General features: G+C 39.7%; 1 long non-coding RNA gene across 1 annotated transcript; it reads left to right on the plus strand.

Moving 5' to 3' along the window:
• The first annotated feature begins 2,976 nt into the window (after window positions 1–2,976).
• On the plus strand, window positions 2,977–9,200 carry LOC147798842 (uncharacterized). Its single transcript, XR_015425750.1, has 2 exons — window positions 2,977–3,137; window positions 4,922–9,200. It is a non-coding gene; the product is annotated as an uncharacterized LOC147798842 (long non-coding RNA).
• The last annotated feature ends 1,444 nt before the right edge of the window (window positions 9,201–10,644 follow it).

Below are 10,644 nucleotides of genomic sequence, written 5' to 3' on the forward strand. Positions count from 1 at the left end.
TGGTTGTACCGCAGCAGACCCACGTTTCTTGCTCCCTGTCGCTCGGCGCATGCTGAAAAGAAATAAAACTCAGAAGCAGGAAACTGTTCAATCTGAAGTGTAACCGGAAAGTCCAACCCCTAATAGTTTGTGCACCAGCAATGGGCCTCTGTTTATCCTACTTTTGATTGGCATTTTGTAACATCTTGTGTTGGATTTCCAACTTAACCCCCCCCCCAGGGTAATTATCAGTGTATATAAGGACGCCTGGGCCATGGTCTAGAAAGACCATGACAGCTGAGACGGTATAGCAACTGTTCACACGAGCACACACAACAAAATTAAATAGAAAACGCACATTAAAGCACACAAAGAAACAAGAAACCCGTATCAAGAACAGGAAGTCAATGAACTAGCCAATGTGGTGTGGCTAACGGTGAACGCCTTTACTCAGGCTAATTGATGTAGATCTTGCATAGAAATTAACAAAGCACTGAGTAGCGCTCCAGTAAAGATGCGGGCCCCCTACTAAAGGTGCAATTTAAAAATTACGTGGATAGAATAATGGTGTGGCAACAATAACTGGCTGCACGTGGACTGTGAATTCTACCACCGATGAGGTAATTTGTAATAAAATGCAATCAGCTTTATGAGGGCTTTTGAGTGGTCTAGGGAAGTTTTCTCTGTAGGAATTACCTTAAAGTCTTAAGTTTCAAATTTTCGAGAAATGATTCAGGGACTTTGGAGAAATAATGCCCCATGAAAAGTGGTTTTTATTGTAGGTTTTTCCTGCCAATTTCAGCAAAGATTTATTCAATTTAACGCAAGGCCCATTTAATTTTGTTTTAAAAAGAATGATCCTTCACATAAGCAATCAATCATCAAAGCAAACATTCGACTTCGTTATTGGGCATTCTCCAGGGAAATACATCCTTTCAAATTTCATAAGGTAGTTTAATTCTTATTCGTCGAATGGCTTCGAAAGAGGTTGATCAGGCATTCGAATGAAAGGAATCTTGTTTTACTTGTTCAAAATTCGTTCCAGTAATAAAGGGTTTCTGAATAATGTAAACTCTGATTTCCAAGGGATACAGGTTTAACAGTGGATAATGTTTTTATGACTTCGTACAGAAATTTGGGCGGCCGGGTCCTTACAAAAAAGTAAGAATCGTAGGGAGGGAAAGCCAAATAATGTTTCCCGACTGCCGACAAGATTTTTGTAACATTACAAAACTGGATTTGTTTCGTTACTTCACAGCAAAACGTTTGTTGAGTCACTCAGCAAGTTATTTCCCTCTTGCACACCCACCGAGCAAACCGAACGCTCAAATGAAAAATCTTTTCCAATACAATGTCATATCGTGTTATTAACTTGCAATCGACTAACAAACCAAAAAACGTAGGTCAGTCACTCCCCTGTAGAAGACGAAGCTATAGAAATTGCCAGGCAACTTGTGAAATTCTGACACAGTTTAATTCAGGATGATAAATATAAATATATAAATAAACCTCAAAATAAAGGAAAAACCACTCAAAACAGCGACTGCTGACACCGTGGTAATACATTTAATACATTCCAGCGGACTCTTACACCAGAACGTCGTATTTATGGCATTCTTATTTTTCTTCCTTTTTAAGTGCTTTTGAATACAATTTGCTTGTCGGGAAGTCCGACAAATTTTGAAGAATCCGCCTTAATTTTGCTCATCTCGAAAAGGTGTGTGTGTGAGTGTTTTTTTTGGGGGGGGATTCAAATAGCCCACTTCACTTGTTCAAAAAAAGGGGAGGGGGGTATTTACCCACAGTGCCTTGGAATTTACGTCCAGGGCAATAAAACAGCCATTGGCTGCGCAGGCGAAACTGCAAATGGCCAGTGATAGAGTTACCCGTGGTGACTGATGTGTCTTTAAGTCGTCTACAATAACAATGATCAGTCACATTATGCACAGTAACATGACAACAAACTGGCAGCTATTAATTGGCAAGAGCAGCTCCAAGGCTTTGTTTTATTTGATTATACTACGGAGGTCATGTTGTCAACGAGCCGAGTAAGATATTATGTGGACCAAAGTGGAGGAGAAATTCAGTGGCGCATCCAACTTGGTTGATTGCTGGTACAAATGGCTTTGGATTTGCTTTGTGTTATTTTATTTTAAAATCGTTTTCCCCCGAAATTTCCTGTTTTCCAAAGTTTTTGTTCATCACCATTTCCTCGGGCTTTGTGAGCGGTATGACGATTTTTTGTTCGTGGGTTTGCGTGTTCAGGTACACTTTAAGTATACCTCCAACCATACATCGACAGAAAGGGGCAAACACTCGTGCATCCAGGACTGAAGTCTTGCGGGGGGGTATAATTTTTTTCCAATAATGATTGTCACATGTTTTTCCTTCGTGAAAAATGAATCACACGCCCAGGAGGTTGAGCCATTTCTACAAGGCTGGTGCCTTCAATGCCCCCAAACCCCATATAATAAATTAGTAACATTTCTGGGGAGCACCCCTTGTACCCCGCTACCGGTGGTTACACCACTGGGTGAACCTCTTTCCATCGGGCGGGGTGGAAGGAAATACCTTATCAGCTGTAAAGTTACACGCAAAACTATAGAAAGAGGGTAATTCCAAGGCATTTTACACCATGTGGATAGTTTCCACCCCTCCTTTCTTTTGCGTCTCTCATTTTCCACCCCCCCACAAGCTTTCAATTTTTTAACGGGGAACGCGCTCTCTTGCAGGCGCCCCGACGCCTACGTCCCTGGTTTTGTTGTACGATTCAAATGGTTTTTGTAGTCTTTTACAGACCGAATGGCGGTTGGAACTACCGCAGTAATGGATCGAGCACAATAAGCCAATCTTGGGACAAATTACATGCATAATAATGTGAGCATAAAATTCGTCATATTTGACTAGGCAATTAAAAGTAACGACCATCTTCTAAGATTTTTCCCTAGCGATGTAATACATAAAAGCTTTGTTCTTGTGGGGGCCAACGTAGTGTGTACTAGAACACCTTTGGCGAGGTGTAGGAAAGGAACACGAGAAGAGAATTCGCAATTATTTGCTACGGTATTTCTTTTCGGAGTGCAGAGGAAAGCTTCAAAGGCAAAATAAGACGACTAATCGTGTACTCATCATGACCGCCTCTGTCATAGTTCTCATGGGTAAGAAAACATTTTCCCTGTAATTTATTGAGATCAAAGGGTCAGTGCATTTTTCATCAGAACCTTTGAATTTTTTTCAGATGATTATTCTTGTTTTGACATGGTGGCTTTTTAGAGCAAAAAAAATCCATTTTAATTTTCAAGGGTAGACTATTCAATGTCATTCAGTGGATCAAAATCCGATGGTAATTGATAGTAGCACTTTAAAAACACCAGGTTCAGACTGGTGAAGGGTCAGATATGACCCAAAACAGGACATAATTTGACCCAGAAAGGGTCATGTCCCATGGGACCGAGATTCCGGGTCAGTCTAACACTGGTGTTTTTAGATTGTATAGCTTTCCGTCGCCGGGGGTGGTGGGATAAGTCACAAGCTGGGTTGGGTTAGATTGGAACCCACGACCTCCTGCTTAGTGGTAATTAACTACCGAGTTAGCCGGACTGTCGAGCTGCTGGTTCAAATCCAAACAACAGTTGGTAGTGCAAGCCGCTTTGTGTCGCGGAGATGTTGATTTTGTACCATAGGATTTACCCTGATACGGACGTATAGATGTACAGTGTCTTATTAGCGTGATCCGAGAATTACGAAGTAGTCTAAGGCTTGCTCGGGTATGATTGGTCCCCCTCTCCCACGGAAACCCAAATTAAAATAATTGATCGAATGCAGTACATTGGATTCGAGTCATCCACTGATTCCGGTCAAGATATGGCCGAGTGGCTCAGTAAGACGTCTGCAATTTTTACGCAGGAAGTCAATGGTTCGAATTTCGCCCGAACAAGATCATGATTTTTGTACCGCAAGTCCCAGACCACGTGCCAATACGGTGGTGTGAACATCGGTGTAAAGGGAATCCATGGGAAAAAAATGTCAGTGTTATTTTTAAAAGAATCTGTGAACTAAAGACTGCTGAATTTACTTATGATTTGCTGTTCCAGATTTTCGTCGTTATTGACAGTTGTTTGAGTACATTGCAATAAGTCACCGACCAACCTTTGATGGAAAATTCTGGCCTTATAATTTGAACACCCTGGAAAATGAGTCACAGGTCGCCAGTGAGAGGCCTTTGCCAACAATTTGCACAATGAAAACCACTAGGATTGCTCCAAATTGCCAACCCACACAATGTCTATTTTTATCAGGATGCCAGTTTTAAACACCAATGACGTCAAATGATGGGGACGGGGCATGCTCCCACCACTTTTTTTTTCTGGATGTTAACTTTTAAACAATTAGGGTAATATGCCAATATTTAGTTCATATTTCAGATTATTTGTTTAATTAATAACTCCAAAATGTTTAGGAAAAGCAAGTTTTAAATTAATTCATATACACCGTTTGGTGCTTAATTGGTGCAGTGGTGCACCTTGAAGTCAGAAAAATAGGAAGCTTTAAACACAGTTTGTATTTACACCTCATGGTGGCTTTTGATTTCTACTTTTCTTTTAGTTGCATTGTTTACTTTATAGTATTTGTGTACATTATAAATAAAATTATTTGAAAAATTAAACAAGTCTTGCAAAAGCACTAAAATAGTTTAAGCGGTCAGACGTTGCCTCAGACAGACCTTATACAATCCGAAATTGTCTGGGCCCCTTTTCAAGCCCTGGACCCCATACCGTTAGGGCTTCGTGCTACGTGCTAGCTTATACGCCATTGAAAATCGACTGATACCCACGATTAATCCAAAACCTCTTCCTTTTCCAGATGAAGATATAATGGACCTATGACTCATTTCTTGAGCGGAGCAGATTTTTTTTCATACATTGATGTTTGTTTTTCTCAGTGACCCTCTTGCCATGGTGTGTTTCATCAAACACTTGCTATTTCGGCCAGGAGCCGGACACGAGTCACAACGAGAGGCTCCGCTGGTTGATACCCTGGACACTAAATGACCACTGCGTATGTGCCAGCATCCGACTAGGAGGAGTAAACTCCAACCCCCAACAGCTATCCTACGAACCGTTCTACACAGACAACCCACTGTTTCGCACAGACGTAGAATAGGCATAAACATATACACCTATAAACTATAAACCTATAAACCTATACATGCGATGAATTATGATAACCAAGATAGTCACTGAGTGTAGGGTATGACATCCTTATTATTTTGTGGCTGCAACAAGAGAGCAGCCGTTATGTTCTTGACACTAAACGAGTAGTCATCGTCTCTGCCCCACTTCCGCTTACAAGAGTCATCACATTCAGCAGCATAACCATAGGTTTAAATCTTATGTGCACAACTTGTGAAAACTAGTTGCATGTAAGAAAATATCAGGTAGCTAAGAAAAACCAAAAAGATTGAAATTACTTAAAATAAGCCCAAAAACTAGAAAGCAAAGTGAAGATAAAAGTTTGTTAGAACAGTTTGTGAAGCTGACTACTAAACATCCTTGGACTCAAATGCAGTTATTCTCAAACGAGACACAAAACACAACTTGAAACAAAAGGGTTGACTTTAGGGCATCGCTCTTCGTGCCGCTAATCCTTTTCTTTATTTTAGTTTTTCAATCATAATTTACGCATAGCCTAAATTGGACATAAAAACATGGGGGCACGATTGCCCAAATCCTTGCCACGCTTGGCATCTTGTGGGCCCAAGAAACATGGCACACTTGCCAACCAGAAAACTTGCCCATCGGAACAAATGGGCGGTAGTCACAGTGCTTTTCATTTGGTTCCTTGACTAGACGTTCTTATGACGTTGCTAAATAACATATCGTAATGAATTTCAGAAAGTATGCCGATTGTTTCCACCGCTGGCAAATACCGTGTCGGAATTGGAAGCCCCGCCATAACTACCGTGTGCTTGGCGCAGTGTTGTTAAGATTGAACGCGAATTTGTTACTGCAACACTTTAAGGGCAAATTCAAAGTCTTCATATGAACTATTAGTTTATCTATTTTAAATCGAGACACTTCTGCCTGTCGCTCCCAGACAATTCCTGCCTCATGTCTAGCCTACTTCATTCAATGGTGGTGGAGGGGACTCGGCGGGTTTATTTTCATTTAACGGCAACGAAGAGCTATACCAAAGTGAATAACGGCGGTAGAAGCAGAGCGTGATTTGGAGTTCCATGTAACAATTTCAGGGTTGACCCGGCTGACCCACATATTCGCGATATGTATTCTTCTGAGTTCCTTCCATGGGGGGGGGGGTTGGCCAGGTGCCCTGAGCATGCTCAATATTATTTAGAGATCTTTCCCTCTATATTGCGAACAGGCTGCTCGAGGCCGCAACCTGGAACCCGGCACACATAACGTGTTCCTGCTGATGAGAATAATAAATGTTATCTTGATATCTTGAAGCGATAAAATGAACTAAACAAGAGGTGGTTGATCAAGCAACAAAGCATAATTAATTTGTCACATTGAATTAACATATTTGTAGATATAAACATCAGATAAACATAATAGTGTTTAGAGAAAGAAACGTTGTTTTAGATAAAAAAAGAACGAGACTCTTTGACCGTAAAGCCATGCTATAACTCAAGCGTAAGTAGTAACTGGAATCAATGACCAGGACGTACGTAGGATCAACAACAAACGATTTTGAAAGCGCAAACTCAGTAGTATACATGTAATAGTCCATAATATGTTACCAGCCATGCCTTCGAAAACTTCGTGGAATCGAACAATGTTTCAAACAATCTGTGTGAAAAATACCAAACATAGGTTGAAAAAAGCCTGCATTAATTGCCGTGATAAGTTCTCATACAGAATATCTAGATTAGGAACTCCTTCGCTGTGCATTCTGCTAAGATCTAAATATTTTTGCTGTTTGCTTCAGATCTAAATCTAACAGTCACCCGTTATCATTTGAGTGTATAGTTTGCTTAATGCAGGTTTTCCTCAAGGGTGTCGATTTCATCTTCAAGCATTCTTTTGAACAGATAATCGAGAAAAGCTTGTAAACTGATGACAAAAGGATTTCAACATGTAACAATAAACAAGCTTATCTTGAATTATGATACAGAGTCGGTATACGTTGTTTTAATCATATGTGAAATACCATTAATACCATTACGTTAATAAGTCACTTGCGATTTTCCACTGGAATTACTTCAATCTACCCCCAGAAATTTCAGCCTCTGAGTTAGCCTTGGATTTGAAAAAAATAATAACTTTCCAGTCAGTCTCGCTGGACGTGTAGCTCAGCGTCGTTTCACAAGGTACCATGGTCATTAATCTAATTGTAGCTAAGTACTGTGATGCGGTCGGATGTTCTATTAGTAACTGCCGGTTGTTTACCTGTTACCGTGGTAACACTGTGACTGCTCATGTTTTTATGAAGAGAGCTCGTGACTGTTGCTTGTGAAAGACTATAGACTATTCGCTCTTTTTGGGTTAAATTATGTATGCCGCATTACATGGTGAAAACGGTAAAACACACAGTAAGTTGGCTGCCTTTAGTTACATTGACATATAAATTATATAGATTTCTGTGCTAATTAGAGTTTCCTTTGAAACACGTTACCACGTAGAAGTACTGGTACGTACACCTTTGGCTGTGAGACAGTGTGAGACAGAAACTGAGCTATTAAATGTGTGTTTAATACAGTGTTCTTCCAGACAAACCTTGTTGAGTAGTACAAAATACAAAGAACCACCAGGCTATTTCTTTGTCCATTTACTTACTGTACTAATTAATGACGTCTATATCACATCTGGCACACTAGTCTCTCAGGTAATTTGGATCTAGTAGGTAGTCATGGCAAAGTATATCAAATTACAACTCGAAAATATAACGGTGCGTTGTCAAAATAATAAGCTGTAGCTGTTACACATCATTAATTGTATTTTTAAGAGTAAAAAAGAGCACAATTATATGTATGATAAGTATCCTTGGAATTGGACCATTCCAGACTAGGACAACAAATGACACAAGTTATTCATTTTAATCTGTCAAAATAAGCCCCAAACTCGTATATCTTACTGTGTGCACTATTTCAGAATTGGTCGTAGAACGCAGGACAACTGAATTGTAAAATAGGCCTGCCTACGTTTATTTACCTGTCATAATTATAATCTGCTGTACCTAATACCAATGACCAGTCTACCAAATGGGAAGAGAACAAAAGAAAAATACTGGCTTCGCATGTTGCTTTCAAGCCGTACCTTTTTTTGTTTTCTTAGTTTCCATTCTTCATCTTTTGTGTTTTTGTTCTTTTACCTTTTTGTTTTTGCCACTTTGGGCAGTGTTTGCAGGGTCAACCCGGATATCGCCCGCCAGTTGGCTTTATTTAAGGGTCGGCTATAATGAAACTTAAAGCGAGGTTAACTCGAGATTTTTGAAAGAAGAGAGAAATGATAACTGTAAAATGAAACTTAAAGACCAAATTAGTACCCGTGTTTCGTTTAATTAATTTCCTTTAATTTAAAAAGTGTAAAATGAACATACGAAATGCACGTTAGTGTTTCAGCCAGATTTGAAAAAACAAATACTGAAAGGGGGCTTAGAACGCATGCCAGCCATAAAACAATCTGCTTTCATTATTCACGTTTATATTCCGTGTACCATTTTTTTAACTGAATATTTCTGGTTTTTTTTTTACTGGCGGACATGGGTTGAGTGGGTGCAACGGGGATCGTGCAATATCGGCGAATATCTAATTTTTTCTCATCCATCAAAGTGCATAAGGCCCCTAGTTTAGTCACACTCCACATAAATACCACAAAAGCTTTCCTAAAAAACTTTGGGTTGTTTTTGGTGCTGAAAAAGTCGCTCTGGACTGTGCCCTTCAAACATAATGTGTTTTACAATCGAGAGTAACGTAATTACGTAATTAACGTAACTAAGTTGTGACATTTCGATCATAGGAAAATCTTTCTAGCAGAATAGTTTGCCTTTGAGAAAGATTCTGCTAAGATCGAAACGCCAGGCCCTCCATATTTTGTTATTTGTAATTTAGGTCACTGTAGTCAGCAAGTAGTTTGCAGCTGTTTGGTATTACATATCTATGGAAATTGTGACACTATTTTGACAATGACTGGATTTCACTTTTGTAACATCAATGTCTGAGACAACTTTTAATAAAAACTCACTACGTTACCAAGACAACACTTACGTCAATCCCTGCTTGTCTGACACATTCTGGTACGATATATCCAAACGCAGATGCTCGACAAGGGCCTGAAAGGGGGGTGGTAAAAAAGCCGTCTACTTTTTCTCGCTATTAAACGCCTAGCTAATTTTAGTAGGCAGAGCCAAGTTTTAGATGCCAAACCACAGCAGCGGAGACTGCAAGTGATGATTGACAAAACCATTGTAATTTCACTGCCCGCGAGCAACGCATGGCCCCTGGACAAAAAGCTATAGCGATCCTTGCTCACCATAACCATTAAATTGCTTCGAGCCCAATTCCGTGTAAAGCCTACATTGGCTTCCAATGGATTTTAGGCCCCCATATATGGGTTTAATTGAAAGAAAATGGCGGGAATAAAGCCTTTTGTCGAAACTGGTCTATATTTGTCAGCAGAATGTCTTGTTATTGTGATAAGAGAAATGAACTTGCCTATTTAAGAGATCCTCCAAACCTCCATTTTATGTAATCAATAAGGTAAAGAAGGATTTGCTAACACATTGAAAACGAATTTCACCGGCCCCCATAATTAGCCGAAATCCTTGGTTACCGCAACCTACGTCATCATCTTTTCTACAAACTGATGAAAGGATGTAGCCATAGTAACGGAGCCACCAGAACTGCCTCGCGATGGAACTGAAGCCTTTTTGAGCTAGTGAGGGATGATGCCACTTTAAAAATTCATTTGCCGCTCATTTGTCATCTATCATTTTTATCATCATTATGCTGTAATTTTGAATGGAATGCATAATTATGGCTTTGCAAGTTTAGTTACGTTATAAGGTAAAAATCGTTGTTCTTCGAAATTGTTCGATCACGAGATTTGTGCAAGGCAGCTGTGTTAGCTATTTGTCTTTCGAGAAAACAATAGAAACTTCAATTGGCTCCCACCCAAAAGCCCAGATATTTAGCTTCAAACCTCCTCCCTTAGGTTGAGCAGACGGAGGGCGGATACAGACATTACTCTTTTACGATTGTTATTTTTTTCATCCGTAAAAGAGCCTCGCATGCCCTCCAAAGGAAGGTGTTGGTAGCATTTTTGTAATCATCGGCGCTCCAATTGGAAAGCTTTGCCCCTGGTGGAAACGGCACTGGTTTGATTGAACTGTACCTGCGGGCACAGCATTTTATGTAAGCTATAGGGAGTAAGATATTTAGATTTCTTGGGTCAAACCGTTCAAATAGATTTCTCAAAATCATTATTTTTTTCAAATACTATTTTCAATAACACTTTATTTTTCAATAACTCTAAGTTGCTCATATCCGGTAGTGCCCCTTAAAGGAATACTGCAGTGCTAATGACAAAGTCCACATGAAGGGCCCTCAATTTGGAAAATTCTTTTGGTAAACTAACATCCCTTTTCTTTTGGATTTAGAAATTAAATAGTAAAAAAAGTCATCCCCTTATTACCTAAAGAAGCTTC

The sequence above is a fragment of the Acanthaster planci genome, linkage group LG06 (assembly GCF_054643075.1).
Source record: "Acanthaster planci isolate LZ-2023a linkage group LG06, COTS_SCS, whole genome shotgun sequence".
In the NCBI taxonomy this organism is placed as follows: domain Eukaryota; kingdom Metazoa; phylum Echinodermata; class Asteroidea; order Valvatida; family Acanthasteridae; genus Acanthaster; species Acanthaster planci.